Here is a 24,466-nt window from a genome sequence, read left to right as displayed (position 1 = left end):
GCATGGCAACCAACTCCAGTATTCTTGCTTGGAAAATCCTATAGAGGAGCCTGGCAAGCTACAGTCCATGGGGTCACAAAGAGTCAGACACGACCGAAGCAACTAAGCACACATGCACGCATAGGGGCTAAAAAGATAAATTAACAAAAATATTGAATAATCTTGAATAGCAGCAGTTGGCAAGAACCCCTGATACTTTTCAGTGGAAGAACGTGGTTGCAGTTCTGATATGTTTCACACTAACAGGGACTTTTCCGAAACAAAGAACTCAACATCTAAGGAATTTAAAACACTTGATAATAGTTAATTCAGTTCCCTATTATAATACTTGCTGGTATAAAACAAAAAAATTTCAAGACGTGTTTTGCCCATGGAGGATGGGAGGCACCAGGATGAAGTGAACGACTTGAGAGTAAAATGTATCCCCCTTCCTCACCGCCAGAAGCAAAAGTGAGACATCCACACAGCATCAAGAGCAACTTCATTAAAGTTAACAAGAACACCAAAGTCCACACGTCTACAGGAATATTAGTCCCTTCAAAGACTACATGCTCATCACAAAAATACCCACCAATGCTCAAGATGTCTTAGCAAGTCTTTTAAGGCTGCCTTTACGTATATAACACCTTTTTGAAAACTTCAACTGTGACAAATCTGGGTCTTTGAAAGTGGAAGTTGAGATCTGTGAGCTGGAAATACATTTAAAAAATGAAGGGAACCACTAAGCTGGATATTATTTTTAATCAAAAGAACAAGTGCTTTTTTTATGTGGCTTGAAAACTACTTCCAAAGACAATTCTTTAAAACTATTCCAAATTCCCCTTGTAAGAGCAGCAGCTATGGGATAACTAGGCAACCTCCCTAGATGACTTCTTCGAAGAGCATGTTTTGCTTTTTAGGATGTCTTTAGTATTGGGATTGTACGTTTACTTAATTAGGTAACAGCTATCTCTGATTCCATTTTTTCACATTATTCATTCATTCAACAAATATTTACAGTGCTCCTAAGTATCTGCCAAGTACTGTGCTAAGTCCTAGGAAGATAATGGTGAGCAGGCCCTTCTACCTGCCTCATGAAGATGATTTACAGAAGCACACAAATTATAACCATTAAGTCAATCCAATGGAAGGAAAAAAAAAAAGACACAGGGTGATGCAAAAACCTATTAAAAATTACTAAAGAAGACAGTGAGATGATACAAACAAACTTTATTTAACACTTCATGAAGTGGACAGTCTCCTTGTGGAAACTGTAAAATGGGGCAGAAGACTGGAAGCTTTCACAGGATAGAGAATGAAGAACAAGGAAGGGAAAAACAGGAAACATCAGTGACACGCAGGGCCATGCAGTCACCCTCGTCTGCAGCAGGAAGTCTCAGAGCTGACCTGGCGCTTGTGGACTGATGCACTGGTCATGCTCCCTGGGCTCCTGGTCAAGCAGAGCAGTTTCAGGGACACTTTGTTGTTGTTGTTCAGTCGCTAGTCATGTGCAACCCTTTGTGACCCCTGGACTGCAGCACGCCAGGCCTCTTTGTCCTTCACTATCTCCTAGCGTTGGCTCAAACTCATGTTCACTGAGTCAATGATGCCATCCAACCATCTCATCCTCTGTTGGCCCCTCCTCTTCCCACCCTCAATCTTTCCCAGCATCAGGGTCTTTTCCAGTGAGTTGACTTTTCACATCAGCTGGCCAATGTACTGGAGCATCAGCTTTAGCATCAGCCCTTCCAATGAACATTCAGGATTGATTTCCTTTAGGATTGACTGGTTTGATCTTCTTGCTGTCAAGAGTCTTCTCCAGCACCACAATTAGAAAGCATCAATTCTTCAGCACTCAAGCCTTCTTTCTGGTTTAACTCTCACATCTGTACATGACTACTGAGAAAACCATAGCATTGACTACACGGACCTTTGTTGGCAAAGTGATGTCTCTGCTTTTTAATACACTGTTTAGGTTTGTCATAGCTTTTCTTCCAAGGAGCAAGGGACACTGGAATCATCTAAGTGTCAGTTTGCAGATGGAGCACCTGGGCAGGAGCGGCTCCATTGGCCGCCTTGTTATTTTAACAAGCCTGTAACAGTGAGAACCAGCTGGTGTAAAGAGGCTTTCTAAGAAGACGCAGTTTTTGTTTTGGCTGTTGGCGCCAGTTCTTTATGTCGCTGTGTATAGACCTTTTCTAGTTGCAGCAGCAGGGGGCTACTCTCCAGCTGTGGTGCTCAGGCTTCTCATCTCTGTGACTTCTCTTCTTGCAGAGCACAGGCTCCAGGAGTTCAGGATTCAGGAGTTGTGCCACACAGGCTTAGCTCCACCATGGCATGTGGGAACTTTCCAGACCAGGGATCGAACCTGTGTCCCCTGCACTGGCAGGCAGATTCTTATCCACGGCACCACCATGGAGGTCCAGAGATGTCATCTGAACTGAAGATAATCAGCAGTTAACTAACTAAACAAAGAGACTATGAAGGGAAAGGTATGGAGACTGGGTGGAGTAGAGGAGAATGATGTTTCAAGTAGCATGAACAGCATGTGCAAAGGCTCTGTGGTTTGGTTTTGTTTTATTAAGACTATGGGCACATTAAGAAATGAAAGAAAGACTGCAGTGCTAAAGCACTACTTTAAAACTAATGAGAATACTAGCACCGAGGGAATGCTAGTGGGAATACTAGCACCAAGGGAATTCTAGTGAGAATACTAGCACCGAGGGGATACTAGTGGGAATACTAGCACTGAGGGGATACTAGTGGGAATACTAGCACCGAGGGAATACTAGTGGGAATACTAGCACCGAGGGAATTCTAGTGAGAATACTACTGCTGCTGCTGCTGCTGCTGCTGCTGCTAAGTCGCTTCAGTCGTGTCCAACTCTGTGCGACCTCATAGACAGCAGCCCACCAGGCTCCCCCATCCCTGGGATACTCCAGGCAAGAACACTGGAGTGGGTTGCCATTTCCTTCTCTAATGCATGAAAGTGAAAAGTGAAAATGAAGTCACTCAGTCTTGTGTGACTCTTTGTAACCCCATGGACTGCAGCCCACCAGGCTCCTCCGTCCATGGGATTTTCCAGGCAAGAGTACTGGAGTGGGGTGCCATTGCCTGTATTGAGTAAATACTAGTGAGAACACTAGCACTGAGTGAATACTAGTGGGAATACTAGTTTTGCATGAATACTAGTGTGAATACTAGCGTCGAGAAGTGTCTCAATACTAGTGAGAGAATGGTCCAGGATGAGGCTGGCAAGGTAGTCAGCTGGACTCCACAGAGCCTGGCACACAGTAAGGATCTTCACTTACCTTAAGAGTGACGAGAGGCCTCAACTGGACTTTCAAATGGGAAGGAGGATGGGAAAGAGACACCATAAAATCAACATTATTTAATATCACCAAGGCTGGAGTAAAGAACCAACTGGAGAGTGGACAGAAGAGAAGCTGGAAGACCAGTTAAGAAGATACTGTAATAATCTACAAGAGAGGGTGGAGATAACACAGACGAGAGAAAGGGGTGGATTTGAGAGGCACTGGATGTAAAAGCAGTAAAAGTTAGGATGGTATTCTGTATTTGTTATTTACTCAAAGATAATACTTTCGTTTTGCCTAAGAATTCCTTATTTGCTGCTGCTAAGTCGCTTCAGTCGTGTCCAACTCTGTGCGAGCCCAGAGACGGCAACCCACCAGGCTCCCCCATCCCCGGGATTCTCCAGGCAAGAACACTGGAGTGGGTTGCCATTGCCTTCTCCAATGCATGAAAGTGAAAAGTGAAAGGGAAGTCGCTTAGTCGTGTCCAACTCTTAGCGACCCCATGGACTGCAGCCTACCAGGCTCCTCCGCCCATAGGATTTTCCAGGCAAGAGTACTGGAGTGGGGTGCCATTGCCTTCTCCTCCTTATTTGCTAATCAGTTGCAAACCAAAACACACAATGCAAATGTCAGAGTTCTTTTTCAATCAGGTCCCACATATTTTATCTTTTATATAAAGAAGAAAAAATAACAAAGAGAAAAACAAGACTTAAGAAGTATTTCATTTTATGTAAAAATGCATGTTCCTGAAAAACTGAGTTGCACCCGGGTAATAAAAAACCCATACCTTATTACTGAGTAAATATTTTTCTTGCACAAAAACACACTAAAAAATGCAGAACAGATTCTCATGATACTATATCAAGTGAAATGTAAACCATTATCTCAATGATTTCCCTACATCATTTCTCTTTTATTACAGGGTACATAAATCAGGTGATTTTATAACTCTGAAAGGAGGGAATGGCTGAGAGATTTAATAATCACCATCAAGTTTTATAATAAACCATTTAGTAAGCAACCAGAATGCCCAAGAGGCTTGCAGTGATTTAAATCTATTCTTTCACCAATGATTTCACTGGTTCCCTGGTAATTCCCTGATGGACAGGGAAGTCTGGTGTGCTGCAGTCCATGGGGTCACAAACAGTCAGACACGACTGAGCAACTGAACTGAACTAAACTGAATGATTTCACCCACATGGAAAAATCATTTTTATATCTATCTTACTATGATATGCTACTTCTAATCCATACCCTCCAAAGAAATGCAGCTTTCCAGTAGGCCTGGGTTAGTTACCATGTCATAGCAATGTATTGTGTCAGCCAAAAGTGCACTCGGGTTTTTCTGTGTGGTGGTGCATGCTCAGTCATGTCTGACTCTTTGCAACTCCATGGACTGTAGCCTGCCAGGCTCCTCTGTCCATGGAAATTTCTAGGCAAGAATACTGGAGTGGGTTGCCATTTCCTTCTCAAGGAGATCTTCCCAACACAGGGATCAAACCTGTATCTCCTGAGACTTCTGCATTGCAAGCAGATTCATTACCACTGAGCCACCTGGGAAGCCCCCATAAGATGGTATAAAGTTCAAAATGCAGTCACCCTTATAAACTCCATGAATACACAAAAAGTCCAGTTTTGTACTGAATTTGCCGCTTGTTCTTGTGTTTGATGCACACAGGCCAATCTGGGCCATACTCAGAACAAACATACAGGGGGATCTGGGTTTTAGTAGTCTCATGCATCAACAACAAATGTACCAGCTAAAGTCTAATGCCATGAGCTAAAAAAAAAAAAGACAGTCTAACTTTGAGATTTTGCAACTAGATTCTACACCACTCCTTGAAAATACAGTTTTCAACTTGGAAAGAAACAGATTCAATATAAAAATCACTGAAGAAAGAATATAAAACTACAGCATGTTGATAAACTGACATTTAAAAATACTGCTTTTGGTGACTTAAGTCACAACCCAGGCATTATTTGATTGCAGACTCTGCATATGAATGTCTGTTTTCCTTAAAAAAAATCATTAAGCAACTAAAGTATATGTGAAGTAACCTGAATCACTTAAAACACAGTCTTGACAGTCTCTATACTTTATAACACACTTAAGCTAAATTGGACACACAGAAATATAACTTCTGATATGCAACAACAGCTCTTTGTGGTTGTTTTTAAATGTATGCCTTGAAATCTTTCCAGCAGAGGTAAAGAAGAGAAATCATGAAAAATCTCATTATCTTTTACTTTTCAGGAAAAACAAAGTAGATTAGAATTAAGAATTAAAATCTCAAGACTTACAAAACTAAAAAAGTAATTCACAGAAAAATATTTATTACTATTGAGCTCTGCCAGCGTACTCGATATGCCAAGTTTGCTGCTCACCTGGACATTTTATGATCACCTTAAAACACAGTTGAAAGGCGAGCCCTCCAGTAAAAAGGTTGACCCTTTCGTGATTTTACCTGCTTGACAAAGGTGTCATGATAAGTCACATGGCCCATGAGTTTCCCAAGCTGACTGTTGCTTCATGCACTCACCAGTATTTTAGTGAGGAAGAGTAAAGTGGGTTTTTATCTAAGACTCAGGTCTTACAATTTCTGTATTCCAAGTGAAGGGATATTCACTCACCCCTTACTTTTCTTAAGAAGTGCAAACAAGTACATCCAAAAGGGTAGTGAAAACTTGAAGGATTAACGAGGATATTAGACATCTCACATGTAATTTTTTTTTTTTTTGGCCCCACATTGCAGCTTGTGGATCTCAGCTCTCCAACCAGGGATCGAACCCAGGCCCTCAGCAGTGAACATACAGAGTCTGAACCACTGGTCCATCAGGGAATTCCCTAATATCTAAGTTTTATGAACAGAAAAAAAATGAAGTTTTTCTTTATCAGGGCTTGATACGAACTGACACTAAGGCATTTTGATTTACCTGTTCTGTTTGTTTTTATGTATGATGAGCTACCATCACTCAGGTCAGCAATTAACAATGTATAGCTATTCACAGCCTGCCATTCCCACTTCTTGCCTCTGCTGGATTGTTTAAAGCAAATTTCAGGACTTCCATGGTGGTCCAGTGGTTAAGACTCTGTGCCTCCACTGCAGGGGGCCCAGGTTCAATCCCTGGTCAGGAAGCTCAGATCTCACACGCCTCAAGGCATGGCCCAAATCATACATCGTATCTGAGACAAGAAAAAAATGGCCCACAAAGATATGTCACTTCCCAATCCCCAGATGCTCTGAATATTAGTTTATATAGGGGAAAAAATATAGCTATAACTTTCAGTCTTAAGGAGGAATTCATCTTGGATTATCCAAGTAAGTCCTAAATGCAATCCCATGTATCCTTATAGGAAAGAGGGAGAGGAGACAAGACACAGACATCCCAAGAGGAGAAAGCCAAGCGAGGTGGGACAGAGAGATGCAGTCACAGACCAAGGACAGCTTCCAGCGAAGAAGAAAGAATTCTCCCCTAGCATCGCACAGGGACCATGGCCTTGCCTACTCCTTGACTTTAGACTTCGAGTCTCCAGAACTATGAGAGAATAACTTCTGTTGTTTGATCCACCCAGTCAGTGGTAATGTTACCATAGTTATAGGAAACTAACGCAATATTATACAAACTGAAAATTTTTTATTATGTATATTTAAGAAATACTCTTTTTTAAAATAATACCATGATCATTCCCTTTGTTAAAGTCCTTTAATGTGTCTAAATCCAGAGTTTAAATTTCCCAAATTGCCTTAATTTCATATTTATAATTTATAACTTTGTGGTGATTTAGCCAAATCAAGATACAAAAATACTTATGTCTCTTAAGTCTCAGGCAACTTTTTCAAATATAATAAATGAAAACACTTATCTGACACTGACTTTGGGGAAAAAAATAATAGTTCTTCCTTCTTTTGTTTTTCTTGCCATTTATTTACTGAACAAACAAAATAACTTGTTCTGCAGATATATCTACATTCTGGATTTGGCTGATCACATCTCCATGATATTTTTAAACATGGTCCCCTTTTTCCTGTGCTTCTTATAAACTAGCAGTTAGAAACAAAGTCTTAATTAGAATCATATTCAGGTTTTTGATAAGTAATGTCAAATGGTTCTATATATTTCCTATTTTATCCAATTAGGGGGCACGTATTTACTTTTTTCTCTTTTTGTAACGTTAACACTGATCAGTGGGTACAGGGATTCTCTGTCTGATGTTATCAATTATGAAGTTCCCAATTGCCCTTTGACCTAAGTTTCAGGAGTCACTGACAATCATTCCCTAGGTTGTTATTTCATTGCTGCTGCTGCTGCTGCTAAGTTGCTTCAGTCGTGTCTGACTCTGTGCGACCCCAGAGATGGCAGCCCACCAGGCTCCCCTGTCCCTGGGATTTTCCAGGCAAGAACACTGGAGTGGGTTGCCATTTCCTTCTCCAATGCATGAAAGTGAAAAGTGAAAGTGAAGTCGCTCAGTCATGTCCGACTCTTAGCGACCCCATGGACTGCAGCCTACCAGGCTCCTCCATCCATGGGATTTTCCAGGCAAGAGTACTGGAGTGGGTTGCCACTGCCTTCTCCTGTTATTTCATTACAGGTAATAAAATGATAATATTTTCTTTATGTCATTCCTTCTGCACTTATGAGTTGGAATTCTAAAAATCAGGCTTTTGTGCAAAACACTTGTTGGTTCCTCTGAAAGACAGCATTGGTTTTTTAAAAAACAGGAAAAGTAAGGTAAGTGCTTGATAACACCTTTTTAAGGTAGTATTAGACAGATTAGACAGTATTAGACAGCTTCTTGACTATTAAGACTACCCTGGTCTGACTCAATGAGGGTAACTTCTCAAGTACACTCCACTTAGTCCTCAAGTTACCAGTTCAAATACTCCATCTACAATATGAAACCTATTTTTAAAGAACAAAAGGCAGGACCCAACATAACTATGTCAATTTGATGTCGATTCTCAGGATTTACGCCCAATCAGACCAGTCCAAACTCTTCAACCAACCCCTTCGAACCAGTCAACCTGAGGCTACCAGATCCTGTTTCACTGATAATAACCCATCTTCTCATTCTGGACTTGGTGCCTTTGGTCGGTGCTCTGCACACCTGACACTCTCCCTGCAACCAGCTCAAGCTGTCCTCTTTGCCCTCGGCAGTAAACACAGCTCCTACTCTTGCATCCAGCACCCACCCTTCTTCTGAGAATGGCACGATCCTTCTTTCAGGAGACTGCTCCTTTTCTCCACCCAAACGATGTGTTTCTAGATGGGGCTGCCAATTACCAAATAACATATGCCGCCGGCCACAGGGAAGAGGGTACCATCCAAGGGAGGTCAATCAGAGGCAGCCCTGGGATTCTGAGATGTAGATTAAAAGCTCAGGCCCTCTTTCTGGGTGATCCTTGGCTTTTGGGCAACCATGCCCTCAGCCACATGGAGAAAACTGAACCAGAGAGAAGTAGGAAGAAGTAGGGAAAAGACACTGAGACTCTCAGTGGTATAGGAGTTTCCAGCTTTGGCTTCCAATACCTCCTTCACTTCTCTCATACCTTTGACCATGTGAGTCAATAAATTCCCTTTCCATATAGTTGAAATTTCTAATAACTTACAACCAAAGGAATCCTAATAAAATCCCCACCACAGTGACCTCTACATTTCTGGTTTCTTATGCTTACTTTCAGAGAAGGCAATGCACCCCACTCCAGTGCTCTTGCCTGGAAAATCCCATGGACAGAGGAGCCTGGTGGGCTCCAGTCCATGGGGTCGCTAAGAGTCAGGCACAACTGAGCGACTTCTCTTTCACTTTTCACTTTCATGCACTGGAGAAGGAAATGGCAACCCACTCCAGTGTTCTTGCCTGGAGAATCCCAGGGACGGTGGAGCCTGGTGGGCTGCCGTCTATGGGGTCACACAGAGTCAGACACAGCTGAAGTGACTTAGCAGCAGCAGCATGCTTACTTTCTGTACAAATAACACTTAATCACAAGCTGTCCTAATTTTTTGTGTGTCAAATACATGTCTGTCAACATTTTTTGTGGCCTTGTAGACATATTAACTCATAACTTTTTAAAGAATCCCACTAACAATCCCTAGAAGACTGCCAACAGAGATTTAGTACATAAATAACAATTACCATGTACTGATTATTACTTCCATGGTAAGCATTTCAGATGTGTTATCTTATTTAACCCTCAAGGAAAATTCCTGCGGTGGGGGGGTGCATTATAAACTTGGGCTTCCCCGATGGCCCAAGTGGTAAAGAATCCACCTGCCAATACAGGAGACACAGGAGATGTAGGTTTAATCCCTGGGTCAGAAGATCCCCTGAAGGATGAATGGCAACCCACTGCAGTATTCTTGCCTAGAGAATCCCAAGAACAGAGGAGCCTGGTGGCTACAGTCCATGGGGCTGTGGAGTCAGATATGACTGAGCATAAAAACATAAAGAAGCTAAGGTTCATCCCAGGAAAGTAACAGGTTCAGACACAATTATTAAATAGCAAAGCAGAGGTCTGAGCCAGATTTGTGTCCAAACTGCACCTTCTCTCCACCATGCCCACGTTGCCTCCCACAACAATAAATACTTGCTAATTACCTTACCAGAGAGTATAATTCACCAAAGACCTCCATTTAACCCCTGACTCTCCACTGACCTCAAAGTACACGCCCTTCATCATCAAGCATACTTAATATATGGATGCATAAATAAATGAGCTATATGAAAATAAGTACCTTGAAAAAGTCATAATACAATTTCTCCAAAATTACTACTGGCAGCCTGAAGATGAAATGCTGGCATTCCTCTTAAGGAAGAGGTAAAAGGATGAATATTTAAGACCCCTCTGCCTGAACAAGATGTACACAACTCCCCTGGCGGTGATATTTCAAAACAGCAAAAGGAGATTTGTGAGAGCCTGTCGCTGTGAGACACGCCTTCAGCTCTGCAATTGCTCAGAGGAACATTCCTGTGTCATCATTAGACACTAATAGTTATTGAGCACTCCCATGGCTTGGAGGCAAGAACAGAAGCCCTTTAGGAAGAAAATGGCTCCATCTTCTTAGCTCAGTGACGACAGGCCAGGAGGACAGGAACAGCAATTTACTGACAGAGAACCCAAAAATCACCAGTTCCCATCTCTACACGATCTGCATCCTTCAGGCCAAGGTTTTTGATTCCATGCTTCTGTGTCCAATTGCTGCTGGAACTACTCTATTAAACTAACTTCGAGGCAACAACTGTTTTCAGCATCTACCCAAGGACTTTCCAGTGAGAAGTGTCCCATACACGTGCTGGTGTTGTCTGTCTCTTTTTTTTTCCCTTCCTCACTTTTTCCACTCTACTTGGGGGCCTTATACCATACATACACTCTTCTGAGGAAGACAGTGATTGTTCCTAAGAAGGCCAGAGCTGCTATCATAGAGGCACGCTCCTTAGTTATAAGCTGGCAAGAGCAGAGCCAAGGGGAGAGTGTGCCCAGCACACACTGGAGAATGGCGTACCCCTTGATGCCACAGGACTTTGCTAACCTGCATGCTCTGGTGAAAGACGAGCCCTAAAGCACTCAGCACCACCACCGACACAAAACGACTTCAGATGAGACTGTATGTGCGACAGTGCTCTTCAAGCCACAAACAGCCAGGAGACTCTAAATCACTCCTGCTATAGATGCGGCTGCAAGGAAGGCAGCAACCTGGGGGACAGGTGGGTATGTGGTTTGGAGCCTGACTCGGTCTGGAGGTGCTAAGTCGCTTCAGTCATGCTTGACTCTTTGTGACCCTATGGACTGTGGCCTGCCAGGCTCCTCTGTCCATGGAATTTTCCAGCTAAGAACACTGGAGTGGGCTGTCATGCCCTCCTCTGGGGGATCTTCCCAACCCAGGGATTGAACCCTTGTCTCTGATGTCTCCTACATGGGCAGGCAGGTGTTTTTCCACAAGTGCCACCTGGGAAGCCCAGGTCTGAATAGAAGGGACCTTCAGTAACAAGAAGGGAAAAAGGAAGAGGGGCCAACAGGATTTAAAAGAAAGCCCAGACAACCAAGGGTGTGAAGAGTTTTCAAGACAGCAAGCTCCCGAGGACCTCCGTGGTGGCTGGCTAACTGGCTAAGCCACCAGTGGCTAAGACTCTGCACTCCCAATGCAGGGGGCCTGGGTTTGATCCCTGGGCACAGAACTAGATTCTGTCTGACATGACTGAAGATCCTGTGTGCTGCAGTGAAGAAACAGTGCAGCCAAATACATAAATAGTTTTTTTTAATCTTTGAAAAAAAAACGACAGCAAACTCCCATTCAATTCAACAAACACTTTACTGAATGGCAGGCACTGGTCTACATCTTGGGACACAGCCAAAGAGAGTCAAAACTAATTCAGCAGAGATCCCTGCCCTTTGTGGAGCTTTACGTTCTTATTTGGGGGTTAACTGATAAACAATACACAAAATAAATAAGTAAATTGTAATATGTTAGAAAACAAGTGCAGGACAGCAGGGGAAGGGAGAAGGAATGTGCAGAGGACCTGAAATACTCCGAGATTAAAAGACATACCAAAGTGCATAAGGAGGTCAGATTTGCAATGATGTTCCTCAAAAACTGCAGGAGAAATGAGGAAAATCAAACAGAGCTTGAATGAAATGTGCATAAAATTGGACAAACCCAAATTGCCTAGGAACACAGAGCTCTTTTTCCATATTTTGTCTTCTTGACCCTTGCTCAAAATTATTGATACCAACATGCTATGTAACGTAATTATGGAGGAAGATACAAAATGACTTCACCACAGGCAGAGCAAAGGGAATTACAAGAGACAAGAGCAAAGCAGATGAGAGCAAGAATAGTTGCAAACCAGTACTTCATATTTAAACCGAACTTTAAATATGGCTCAACTTTTTCTTAGGAAAAGTTAGCTCTAGGTCAAGGACAATGTATAAGTTTTGTTTCTAGTAACAACTCCAAACAACTAGCAGAGTCTCCCTGGAGCACTGCTCTGATAAAGAGTTCTGGGTCCTGTGGGCAATGAGCTAGACATTTCTTCCCTGGGCACAAGGTGGGGAGCTGAGCACACATGCCCCACACTTGCCTCTCCTTCCTCAGTAGAGCTTAGTGCTTTAAAAGAAAATCAGTAAACACTGACCACCTACTACGTGAAGCAAAACCAAGAACAGTGGAGGATTTGCAGTATAGAGCTTGATCCGCGTCCTCATGGAGTTTATAATATAACTGGGAACAAGAACAATTGTATTAAAGATTTTTTAACACTAGAAAGCTAATGTCTAATGACTAAATTCCTAATATTTCAGTACAGAGGCTCAGTTGCCAGGAAACTGCTACAGGAAAAGATAGCCAAGAAAGGCTTAATGGAGGACACAGGCTCAGAACTGGATTTGAAGAATTCACATCACCGAGATAGGAAAGAGGAAGGACCAGTCCCAGCAGAGAGAGTGGGAAAGGAATAGGTAGGTGTGCTCAGGAATGGAGAACAGATCGGCATGGCAGCCTGAGAGAGGGCCTGCATGGGGCACACCACAGACGCCCTGAGTGTTAGGGATCGCCAGGGAAACAGACCAACCGAAGACATACAGGTAAGGGAGGCGGACAGACGGAGAGAACAAACACGGACACCAGTGGGAGAAAGGGGTGGGGGTGGGATGAACTGGGACGCTGGGAGTGACATATTTACACTCCCATGTATAAAGTATGTAACTAATGGGAAGCTGCTGGACAGCACAGGGAACTCTAGTCAGTGCTCTGTGGTGACCTAAATGGGAAAGAAACCCAAAAAGGAAGGGATGTATGCATACATATAGCAGATTCGCTTTGCTGTGCAGCAGAAAGTGACACAACATTGTAAAGCAACTATACACCACCAAAAATTTTAAAAATAAATAAAGGATGCATATGCATATATATATATAAGCAGACAGAAAGGTTTATTATAAGGAATTGGCTCATGCAATTACAAAGGCTGAGAAGTCCCAAGACCTGCAGTTGGCAAGCCAGAGAGGAACAGCTGATAATACAGTTCAAGTCCAAGCTTAAGGCCAAAGGCACAGAAGATGGATGTCCTGGCTCAAAACCTGTCAGGCAGAGAGCGCGAATTCTCCCTTCCTCGGCCTTTCTGTTCAATTCAGGTCTTCAGTGGACTGAATGAGGCCCATCCACAATAGAAAGGCCATCAGCTCTACTCAGTCTACCAATTCCAAAGTCAAGCTCATCCAGAAACACCCTCCCAGACACACCCAAAACAACACTTAATCAAATCCCTGGACAACCTGTCACCCAATCAATTAAATTTGGCACCTAAATTTAGCCATTATACACTGAACTGACTTATTACTCAGTAGGCAACAAGGACCACGATCAGTGACATAAGCAAAGCTGTACTGTAAAGAATCAGACCAATCATGGCATACAAATGGATTATAGAAAGAAAAACTGGAAATGAAAACAAGGTAAAACACATTATAATTGCCCACGTGATGATAAGACGCAGACCGTGAACAACACACACAAATAGGATTCTGTTCACAATAAGGTACTCAGCTAGGTGACCAAGAGGAGTTACTCTTGTCATCCTAGAGTTTAATAGGATGTCAGGATCCAAATAAAGACCTATGCAGCAGGAACTGGAGAAGCAAGCCTAGGATTTCAAAGGTCAGCAATGAGGATGCAGATTTAGGGATCACCTGTGTAGGGGAGGGAGCCAAGTTGCGAGTTTGCTCCAGGAGTGCCCGCCCCACCTCCACAGAAGCCCGAAGGACAGCAGGTTCAATCAGTCAGGCTTGAGTCAGAAAGTCCCGCAAGAGCGACTTGTTTTGTGATTCACTGTGGAGGAATGACCATTCCTAGGTGGCACACTAATCCTAAAACATGATCAAGAGGTAGGATGACTTTAGGAGGAAAAAAGGGAGGAGCAACACAACCAGCCCCCAAACAACCAAACCACAGCTTACAAGCTGATTCATCAAGAGCGAATGCAGGGTCCACTTTCCAAATCAGACACACAAAGTCCTCAACATGAGCCCAGTGGAGAAGTACAAGGAGGAAACTGACGGACAAACCTCATCAAGCTGATAAGAAATTAGCATTAACCATTAAGTTTTTAATACAACTCGAGTAAACAGCACATTGTCTAGTATTTCCTGAAGCAAATCAAGGCCAGTGAAAGTCCTGTTGCCACTTTTTTCATAAACATTATTGCATCTTGCTTAAAATAAGCAAAGTGTAAACATTCTGAAATATATCACAAACAGGAGGGATTTTAAATATTCAACTTATTAAAAAAGTAACAGTGTTAGAGAACAGGCAATAACCAAGACTAATACACAAGAAATGTTTCATCTTCCCACAAAAAAACCCCAAAATGTAAGAACTATATACAATGAAGTTTCACCTGTATCCTAAAAAATTCTTAATTTATTAAGAAATTTTTCATATAAAAGACATCAAGAAGCATTTTTCCTAATAAAATAAATATGGGCAGACATCATCTTAATTTTAAGGGTGCACCAAATATTTATGCTAAATGACCTACTGATGATATTTTTAAAGTATAGCTTATATTACTTATGCATAAATACACACATGTATAACACACGTGTGTGTGTATATACACACATGGGGTATGTGTGTATATATATATATATATATAAGTGTGCATGTGTGTACATTTATATTTGTTAAGATGTTTTTATGCTCATTCTAATATGTTACAAAGAAAATCATGAATGAACTCCAAGTACAAGTTCCATGAAGACAAACAAAACAGAAGGTATTCATCCTAAGGAATGAAACATAATCCTCTAACTGAATGGTTATGAACAAAGCTTGGACTCCATGAAAATATTAATCAGCTCTCTAAGATGACCAATACAAACTCTGCCACAGGAATTCCTGAAATGTTCCTGCTTCAATGAGCCTAGGTCATGAAATTTAGCCAAAGTATTATATTTCACATTTGCCACACATGCTGCTGCTGCTGCTGCCGCTGCTAAGTCACTTCAGTCGTGTCCGACTCTGTGCGACCCCATAGACGGCAGCCCACCAGGCTCCCCTGTCCCTGGGATTCTCCAGGCAAGAACACTGGAGTGGGTCGCCATTTCCTTCTCCAGTGCATGAAAGTGAAAAGTGAAAGTGAAGTCGCTCAGTCCTGTCCGACTCTTAGCGACCCCATGGACTGCAGCCCACCAGGCTCCTCAGTCCATGGGATTTTCCAGGCAAGAGTACTGGAGTGGGGTGCCATTGCCTTCTCCACACATAGATGAGTAAAATTAGTTCTTGGGACTTTCTGCAGGTCTAAAGATCGTAAAATTGACCCATGACCAATATTTCAACAGAGGTAAATTTTCGTACAAGAAGAGGACCTAATAATACACACTCACTCTGCATTCTGCAAAGCCTAGTGGATTCCCTGAACTCCTTAATGGCATGTCCTAGAATAATGTTTCTTAAAAAAAAATTTTTTTAACTATGCTCCATAAAAAGTAATTAGCAGCTCATCCAACAACTGCAGAGTATTTTTAGAGCTGTTATCAATTACTATATTATCTTGGGGAAAACATTAAAACCAAAAAAATCTGAAATGAGGTGAGCCTCACCTAAAAGCTCAGCGCCTTTTGTTACTATGACCTTTTGTTTCAGAGTCTGCTCATATATTAATAATTTCTATCTTTGGTCCAATACATTCAAAAATAAAAAAGCCACTAATATAGTTTAAAATGTAGAGACACTACTGGAGGAAGTATAAATTAGAGATATTTAACTTTTCATCCCTCTGACTCTTTCACAAACCTCTCCTACCCAAGTGTACAAAGATATACTTTCAAGGATGTTCTCCAAAGTATTATTCCTACTATGGGAAAATGGGAAACCCCCCACATTTCCAACAATAGGAAATTGTTTAAATTACCTGTGATGCAATACTACACAGTATGATCTGTATGTATGGCTATGGAAACATTTTCAATGCATATTAAGTTAAAAATTAAGTTGAAAGTTGTGCTATTTTACCCCCACTTGTTATTAAAATCACAATTATAAATATATTTTAATTTAGGAAAATTTGGGGGAACTTTCTCTAGAATACAACATCACAGTGCACTTTTCATTTTCAACATTACACATTTCTGTAGTGTTTGAATGTTGAATAATATGTATTGTGTGTATAATCAGAAAAAAATAAAGTTTTAAGTTGGTGATATAATTTTAGAGGGAAAGTAGAAAATCTCATGTATAAAGAAAAGAGAAATCTTGGAGTGTTAAAAACTTTTCTATTATAGTTCTGCTATATCACCTGCCTCAGCCTCTCTCTTGGAAGACCATTGTTCCCTTATTCTCAGAATTTCAAAATTAAACAACCCACATAGATATCAGAAAGACCTTCTTATCATCTCCCATTAGTAATAGCTTCTCGGGATAAAAGTTTAAGCCAAACTCCAGTATTTATCAAACTCAACTGAGTAACACCGTTAATTTCTGAATAGCTGCAGACTGCAAAAGTGTCTCTAATCCTAATTAAAAGTTATTATAGAATTAACCTCAAAAGTGTACAGATTATGCAGACTCTGAAGGATTTTTGTGATAGAAATATGAGGAATTACATATAATTACCTATTTTTGAATCCACAGTCCAACAACCTAATCAAGCACTGTAAAAAGTAGACAGAAAGGAGAAGGGAGCAATGCCTGGAAAGGCAACTAAGGAATCACAAGCACCGAGGAAAGTTCCACCTGCCTGGGGAAGGGTGTGAACCTGGGAGACCTTAGCGAAACAATTCAACTATATTTCAATTTCCTCACCTACAAGAGGAAAGGGCTGGAAATAATCTCTGCGGTCCCTTTTGACTCTAAAATTCGAAAAACAAACCTTTACTCTTTCCTTGCCAAAGAAGACCTAAAAAAGCAATACACATGTACACAGCATAAAATATAAGGTATAAGGTTATAAGGTACTTGGCCAAAAACAGCAGAGTCCTGCCTGGCTCCTCCTCACCCTTGAGTTCCACTCTCCAAAAGAAGCCCTTTCAACTCTTTTAGATGTTTCTTCTAGTAATTAATTCCATATTTGTAAACCCCACACTTAAATTTTATTTTCTGATTTTTTCAACTGTAGATCCTAGTCAAAGTTCCTTATGGCAACTAGGAGGGTATTTATTTACCTACCCCACCTCGTGGGGTGCAGCTACACTGTTAAGATGCAAAGGATATAAAGATGACATGCATGTACACACACGTGTAAGTACGTGTTTCTGTAGTCCCCCACGAGCACGCATTTTGGTTAAGGAGAAATAAGACCCCATTTTGCATCCAAACACCGCACAAAATGTAGCAGAGAAAAAATTAAAAGCCTAGCCTCTAAATCAGAAACACTGCACTTGGGTCTGAGTTCAACACATACAGGAACAAAATATGCACCTAAAAGTTTCTTATTTTCTCTGAATCTCATCTGTTTTCCTCCTGTATAATCTGAACATAATAGCACGAACTTCAAAATGGTTGAATCACAAAGCACAAATATGGTGTGTGCTCGGTCCCTCAGTCATGTTCCGACTCTTTGCAACCCCAGGGACTGTAGCCCGCCAGGCTCCTCTGTCCACGGGATTTTTCAGGCAAGAATACTGGAGTAGGCTGCCATTTCCTTCTGCAGGGGATCTTCCCCGACCCAGGGATGGAATCTGCATCTCTTGCATTTCCTGTACTGGCAGGTGGATTCTCTAACACTGTGCCACCAGGGAAGCCCCCATACTACATCTGATCTTAGCCAAATGTCCAAGAAGCGATGGCAAGAGCTGCCTTTTTGGTTAAGTCAGCCATCTCAAGACCCACAAAAAAAGTTACTTTCTGTTATTGTCTTCACTAAGAGATCCCTATAAATGAAGTTCCTGAAGCTACTTGGCCACTTGAGCACTGTTCTCCTATGTAGGCTAAAAACTAAGAGGCAGACGTCATCAAGAGTAAGAGTGAAGTAAAGGTGTTCACGCTTCACAGAAGTGTGAGAAGTAAGGATGAAGTAAATCATGTTCCACGGTCAAAATCTGAGAGGCCGACTCTTCCAAGGGCCTATGTATCACCCAATGAGACAAATGTGCACAGAACATCGGGCATCTAAGCAGGCATCAGAGAAAGCAGCTCTGTTTTATATTTGCAGAGAGAGGGAGCTTTCTTATAAAATTCTCTTTCGAAAAGTGAAACAAGAACATAATTTCCAAAGTCACACCTCAGGCTTCTGCTAATATGTACCTCTATATTTCAACATTATTTGTACATCTGCTTTCTGACCTACAGACATAATCTACTGACTTCCTATTCTGGCAGAAAAGAACTCTGCAGAGAAAGTGTTTTGAACCAATTTCGAGAAGTTATCACGAAGAACTGTCCAGCAGTGTATTATCAACACAGTCCTCTCATTTCTGGTCTTCAAAGGCCTACATTAAAAGTGATACAGCCTGGGCTCCCCTGGTTGTCCAGAGGCTGACTCCACACTCCCAAAGCAAGGGGCCCCAGGTGGATGCCTGGTTACAGAACTAGATCCCACATGCCACAACTAAAGATTTTGCATGCCATAATGAAGATTGAAGATCCCACGTGCTGGAACTAAGACCCAGCTCAGCCAAATAAATATCTTTTCTTTTATATAAAGTGATACAACCGTACTGTCTCTATTTAGGGGAAGGTAGGAAGCTAGCTGGGTAGTTGTGCCTAGATTGTGAAACCACTCTAAATCTCTCTCTGAATCTAGTTCAGTGATAGGCAGTTTCTCTTGTCTTTTCCATCTGCCCCACACAGTTAAATCCTATTCCTAAATCTACAGGACAAATGACAAATGGAACCCCAAACTTTATTTCAAGACAAACATGGAAACAATTTCTATGAACCTGGCAGAGAGGGGTTAACTGGAACTAAAAGAAACCGGCTTTTAATTATCTGAAAAGGTTATCTAAATCCAACAAGTATGCCACATTAAGCCGTAAATGTACAGATTGAATCTCCTGTTCGATTTCTGTCCAGCGAAGACCACTAAAGTTCTCCAAATGTGGACTTGGGCTGTGGTACGCTACGTTTGGGCAGTTTCAGGGAAAACATCCTGTCCGGGGCCAGGTGTCCAAGTGAATTTGAGGTCAGGCAGGTGACCCTGCCAACCAGACATGGTACATTAAGGAGAGGAAATCTTTTCTCTCACTAATCAACAGGATAAAGGTGATTAAGCAGGAATTATTTTTCAATGACCTACATAATTTCATCAGGGCTGCTGTGGCTATTAGCAGAGAGCAGCTGACTTCTAATGAGATGAATCTGATAGCAGGCCCCTTCCAGGGAAGGCAGGCAGCAGGCCCAGTCTACAGGGAAGCAACAAGTGGTGTGCACTGTTCGCTCCTCCTCCTCAGGACTCTCTCTCCTCTGTTTTGATCTCCTCTCTTCCACTGGGAATATTCCTCACCTTGGATGGCGAAGGTTGCAGCACCTGCTGAATGGTGGAAGCTGGGTCTATTTTTTGTTTAATTTTTATTTTATACTGGAATATAGTTGATTTACAATGTTGTCTTAGTTTCAAGTGTACAGCAAAGTGATTCAGTTATACACATTCATATATCCATTCTTTTTTCAGATTCTTTTCCCATTTTAGTTATTACAGAATATTGGGAAGAGTTCCCTGTGCACCCAGTTGGATCCATCCATTCACAACAGAGCAGGATAAATTAGGAGTCTGGGATTAACAAAACCGGGCTCTATTAAGAATGGATGGATCCAAGTGGGTGGGACAGAACTGGGCTAATTCATTAGACCTGCCCATTTGATTCCCAAAGTCCCCAGGAAACAAGGCTACCCCTGCCATCACACCTGGCTCTGGCTGGGCTCTTGAAATAGGACAGCAGTTCCACTCCCGAGAAGTGGAATTATAACAAAGGACCTTTGTTAAGGTCGGAGCAGGACACACACACACACACACACACACACACACACCATCATCATCACCGTCAATAATAACTACGACTTGAAAGCAGTTTCATTAGAGAACTTGATGAAATTGAGCAAAAGCCACCCAACGAGTAAGTCTTCACACCTGGCAAGTACAGCAAACTTCAGAGTGGCACCGCCTCCGCCTCTGGTATAAAAGCGACAAGGTCTGGAGAGGAAAACTGAGCCCCAGACCTCTTTGCCTTTGCCTATTTCTCCCGTAGGACTCAGCTCTCCGGCCCCAGGGACCAAGAAAAGGGTGGAGAGCCCTAATGTCATCCTTCTCCGTCAAAACAAGCTAGCTCTCTCTCCCTCGGGATCAGTCACAGAGTAACGCCCGGTCCCGCGGCTCGGGGAGCCAACCTCCTCCCCGCCGCGCCTGGCCCGACACAGAGACCTTGTCTGGGCTATTCCCAAGGGCCCGCTCCCAATTCCTGCGCCTCCCGTCCGGTCTGAGAGCTCAGGAAGAGGCGCTTCTTCCCTCCCGCTTCCCACAACCCCTAAAGCAAGAGACCCCCTCAAGCGCAAGTCTCAGAACCGCGCGCCACGTACCTGTCAGTGGCCGCGGCTCCTCCTCCCGAGGGCGCGGTGGGGGGACAGTGCAGAAAGTTTGTGCCGCTGCCCGCGCCGCACGCCGCGAGGAAGGGGGACGGGGCTCCTCGCCGAGTCCGGGACAGTCCGCTCCGCTCCCGGGCGGGCCGAGGCTCTCAGATCTCTGCTCAGCTCCCCCACGCCCGGCTCCAAGTCTACAGCGGCTCCCCGGGAAAGGACGAGGCGGGAGAAGGTCCGAGCGCAACTCGCCGACGGTGCGTCAGCGGGTGGCGGAGTCGCGCCGCTCCCCGGCTCCCCCGCCCACTACCCCGCGCCCTCGGGAGCGCAGGCGGGGCTCGGCCGGGGAGGGGCCCAACCTGCTAGGCCGGCCCGGGGGAGCGCGCGCCCGGCTCCGCCCCACCGGCCCCGCCCCCGCCCCGCAGGCCCCGCCCCTCGCAGGCCCCGCCCCTGCCCCAGCGCGTGGCCGCCAGGTGCAGGGTGGAGAGGAGCCGAATCGGCTGCGACGTGGCCCCGGCGCCCGTTGCCAAGGTGAAGGAGGCGGAGCCTCTGAGGGAAAGTTTCCACCGAAACTTGAACCCGGCGAAATGGAGGACACCTCGCCCTTGGGGACTCGTCTATCGCTGGAACTACACCCCTTCACGAACACACACACACTACGTTTACAGTCGTGCCAAAAGGCTCATTACTTGGGTTCTGCTGAATGGAGAAAGTGAGACACCTCCATGCGACACGCACCCTGTGAGTATAGGTGTACGTGTCACAGTTCACTGGCAGTTTTCCCCCAAATATGAGGGCTCTTTAACTGGACAGTTAAACAGCAAAAAGAAACTTCCCCATCTCACAACTCCTCGGAAAATGAGAGAGCAGGTTGGGAATCCATTTCCCTATCGCCCAAGGGTATGGCGATGGCCTTTGGCACTGCCTTTCCAGAACCCAGACCTTTCCAGAACCCAGACCTCGGACCATGGACGACCGGACTCCATGTTTGCTGGCTGCTTATCATCGGAGACCCTGCCCATTGTCTTGCTAGCACTGCCACCTCTTCCTCCCCATTTTTCCTCCTTCCACGCTCCTTGCCTGTTTGGATGGTAAAGTCGAGGATCTGCTTTCTGAACTTTAAATCCAGGAGGAGGAATCAAATTCCTGGTTAGAGGCTCTCTTGGCATTTCCAGAGCCCTGTGGTTGGTGTGGCTGAAACTTGAGGTGAGCTGCAATCAGAGCGGGTTGGGCCGAACTATGGCTTGCAAAGGCGGATGTGGGGTTTTTCCTACCCGCAACATCCTGCTGGCGCCTCACCAGATTCTCCTTTGGAGGAAGTATATCTTCCTCCCTCCATTCTCGATGAATGGCATCCAGTGACAACGAAAATCTAGTCTATCTAGCTTCGGGTTCTCTCTTGCAACCTTGGTAATCAGAGGATGCAAAAACTTCACACTTCCGGCTCGACCACCACTGCTATTCTTGATGACTGCAGCAGGGATGCACCTGCTGCAAATAACTCTCAGAATTCACCAACCTTCCACCTATCACAAGTCCAAGACAGGTGGCTAACTAAAAGCTGCGGAAGGACAGGGAGATAGAAGCATAGGAGCCAGGAAGTTCTGCCCAGCAGGTCAGGGCCTATTCTAACAATTGGGATGTGGGGGAATCATTTATTCAACCATTATAGAGTGTTTTTTCCATGCTAGGCATTCTCCTAGGGATTGGGGACACAGAAGAGAACAAAAACAAAAATTGTAGCCCTCATGGAGTCTACCTTCCAGGCAGGAGACACAAATGATAAAGAAAATATGTGGACTGCCATATGATTCGGAGAAGGAAATGGCAACCCACTCCAGGACTCTTGCCTGGAAAACCCCATGGACGGAGGAGCCTGGTAGGCTACAGCCCATGGGGTCGCAAAGAGCCAGACACGACTGAGCAACTTCACTTCACTCCATACTTTATCACTGGAGAAGGAACTGGCAACCCACTCCAGTATTCTTGCCTGGAGAATCCCATGGACAGAGGAGCCTGGTAGACCATGGTCCATGGGGTCACAGAGAGGTGGACATGACTGAAGTAACTGAGCATGCACTCATGCCAAATGATTAGAAATGCTGTGGAGAAAAATTAGACAGGGACAGAACATAAGGAGTAAGTGGCATGTTCTCTTATATAGGCGATCAAAGAAAGCTGCTGGAGATATTTGGGCAAAGGCCTGAAGGAAGTGGGAAACAAGATATCTGAGCTGATAACTTTTGAGGCAGAAAGCACAGCAAGTACAAAAGCCCTGAGGCAGAGGCAGGAATATGCCTGAGTGTGCTGGGAGCAACCAGGAGGCCACTGTGGCAGAAAGGAGAGAAGTCAGAGAAGAGGGAGAGGTGACATGGATCAAAGGAGGCCCCCACGCTGAGTGAGCTGGAAGTCACTGGAGGGGCTTGTGTAGGAAAGTGACATCTTCTGACACCTTGTAATAGGATCACTTTGACTGCTGGGTTGAGGACAGTCGTGGGTGAGGGCTGACGCAGAGACCAGTGAGAGGCTACAGAAACAACCCAGTAGCAAAAGGAGAGCAACTGGGCCAGGGAGACAGAGGTAGCGGATGGAGTGAGTTGACAGGGAATCCTCGAAGACTGGATATGGAGTGTGGAGGACAAGGAGTAACTGAAATTTGCTGCTGACATGTTGAGTTTATTCCTTAAAAAATATGACTTTCTCCCTGTTTTAGAAGAAGAGACCTAACTAGTGCATGTATTAATGAAAATGCATCTATTTCAGAGCGGACCTTAACAGTTTAGTTTTTTTACTTTATAAAGTGTGAATATGAGTATGCCAGCAGCATATGAGGTAGCTGTTTTATATTTAAATAAATTTCACTTACTCTGTAAGTCCAGGCCTCTTTGAAATCTATATCAATCTGCTTTGAAATACAGTTTCTACCTATGATCATAATAACAAAAATGCATTGTTGCATGATCAAAAATTATTGCTTTGATTACAGAAGGGGTTTCCCTCACTGGCTTCCACAGTGAGAGGAACTGTAATGATTATTTTAATATTTCTACCAAATATGTTCGGCTATAAAAAAGAAAACAAGGAGGATGCTGAGCAGTTTGGCCTAGCAGCTGGAAGAATGGAATTGCCAGAACAAAGATGGAGAAGACTTAGGACTTCCCTGGTGGTCCAGTGGCTAAGACTCAAGCTTCCACTGCAAGGGACCCAGGTTCCATCTCTGGTCAGGGAACTAGATCCCACATGCCACAACTAAAGACCCTGCATGCCACAATAAAGAGAAAAGATCCCACATACCACAACTAAGACCCAGTGCAGCCAAATAAATAAAAAGAAATACTTTTTAAAAAAAAAAAAGGATGGAAAAGACTTCAAAAGGAGTAGGTTGAGGGTAAGAAAGTTAAAAGGAAGACAAGAAAGAAAGGACAAATGATTTGGATGATCTTTGATTTCTTCAGCTTATAAAATGAAGAAAATAATTGTTAAGGTTGTTGGTGGTGTTAGTGGTAAAGAAACCCACCTGCTAATGCAGGTGACTCAAGAGATGTGGGTTCAATTCCTGCATTGGGAAGATTCCCTGGAGGAGGGCATGGCAACCCACTTCAGTATTCTTGCCTGGAGAATCCCAATGGACAGAGGAGCCTGGTAGGCTATGGTCCGTAGAGTCGCAGAGTCGG

At 43.6% G+C, this 24,466-nt stretch overlaps 1 protein-coding gene across 5 annotated transcripts in view; it reads right to left on the bottom strand.

Moving 5' to 3' along the window:
• The window catches only part of FHIP1A (FHF complex subunit HOOK interacting protein 1A), a 329,740-nt gene extending 308,602 nt beyond the window's left edge, over window positions 1-21,138 (bottom strand). For 3 of the 5 annotated variants that reach the window (XM_070386651.1, XM_070386650.1, XM_070386652.1), the window contains exon 1: window positions 20,796-21,137. The gene's annotated coding sequence lies outside the window, so the exon portion shown is untranslated. Of the gene's footprint in view, window positions 1-20,795 lie in introns of all 5 variants that reach the window. The other 2 variants (XM_070386654.1, XM_070386653.1) reach the window with 2 other exon arrangements.
• Window positions 21,139-24,466: the final 3,328 nt, after the last annotated feature.

Source organism: Bos mutus, chromosome 17, assembly GCF_027580195.1.
Source record: "Bos mutus isolate GX-2022 chromosome 17, NWIPB_WYAK_1.1, whole genome shotgun sequence".
Taxonomy (NCBI): Eukaryota; Metazoa; Chordata; class Mammalia; order Artiodactyla; family Bovidae; genus Bos; species Bos mutus.
Note: the sequence above shows the minus strand (reverse complement) of the source record. Positions and strands in the feature narration are given on the sequence as shown.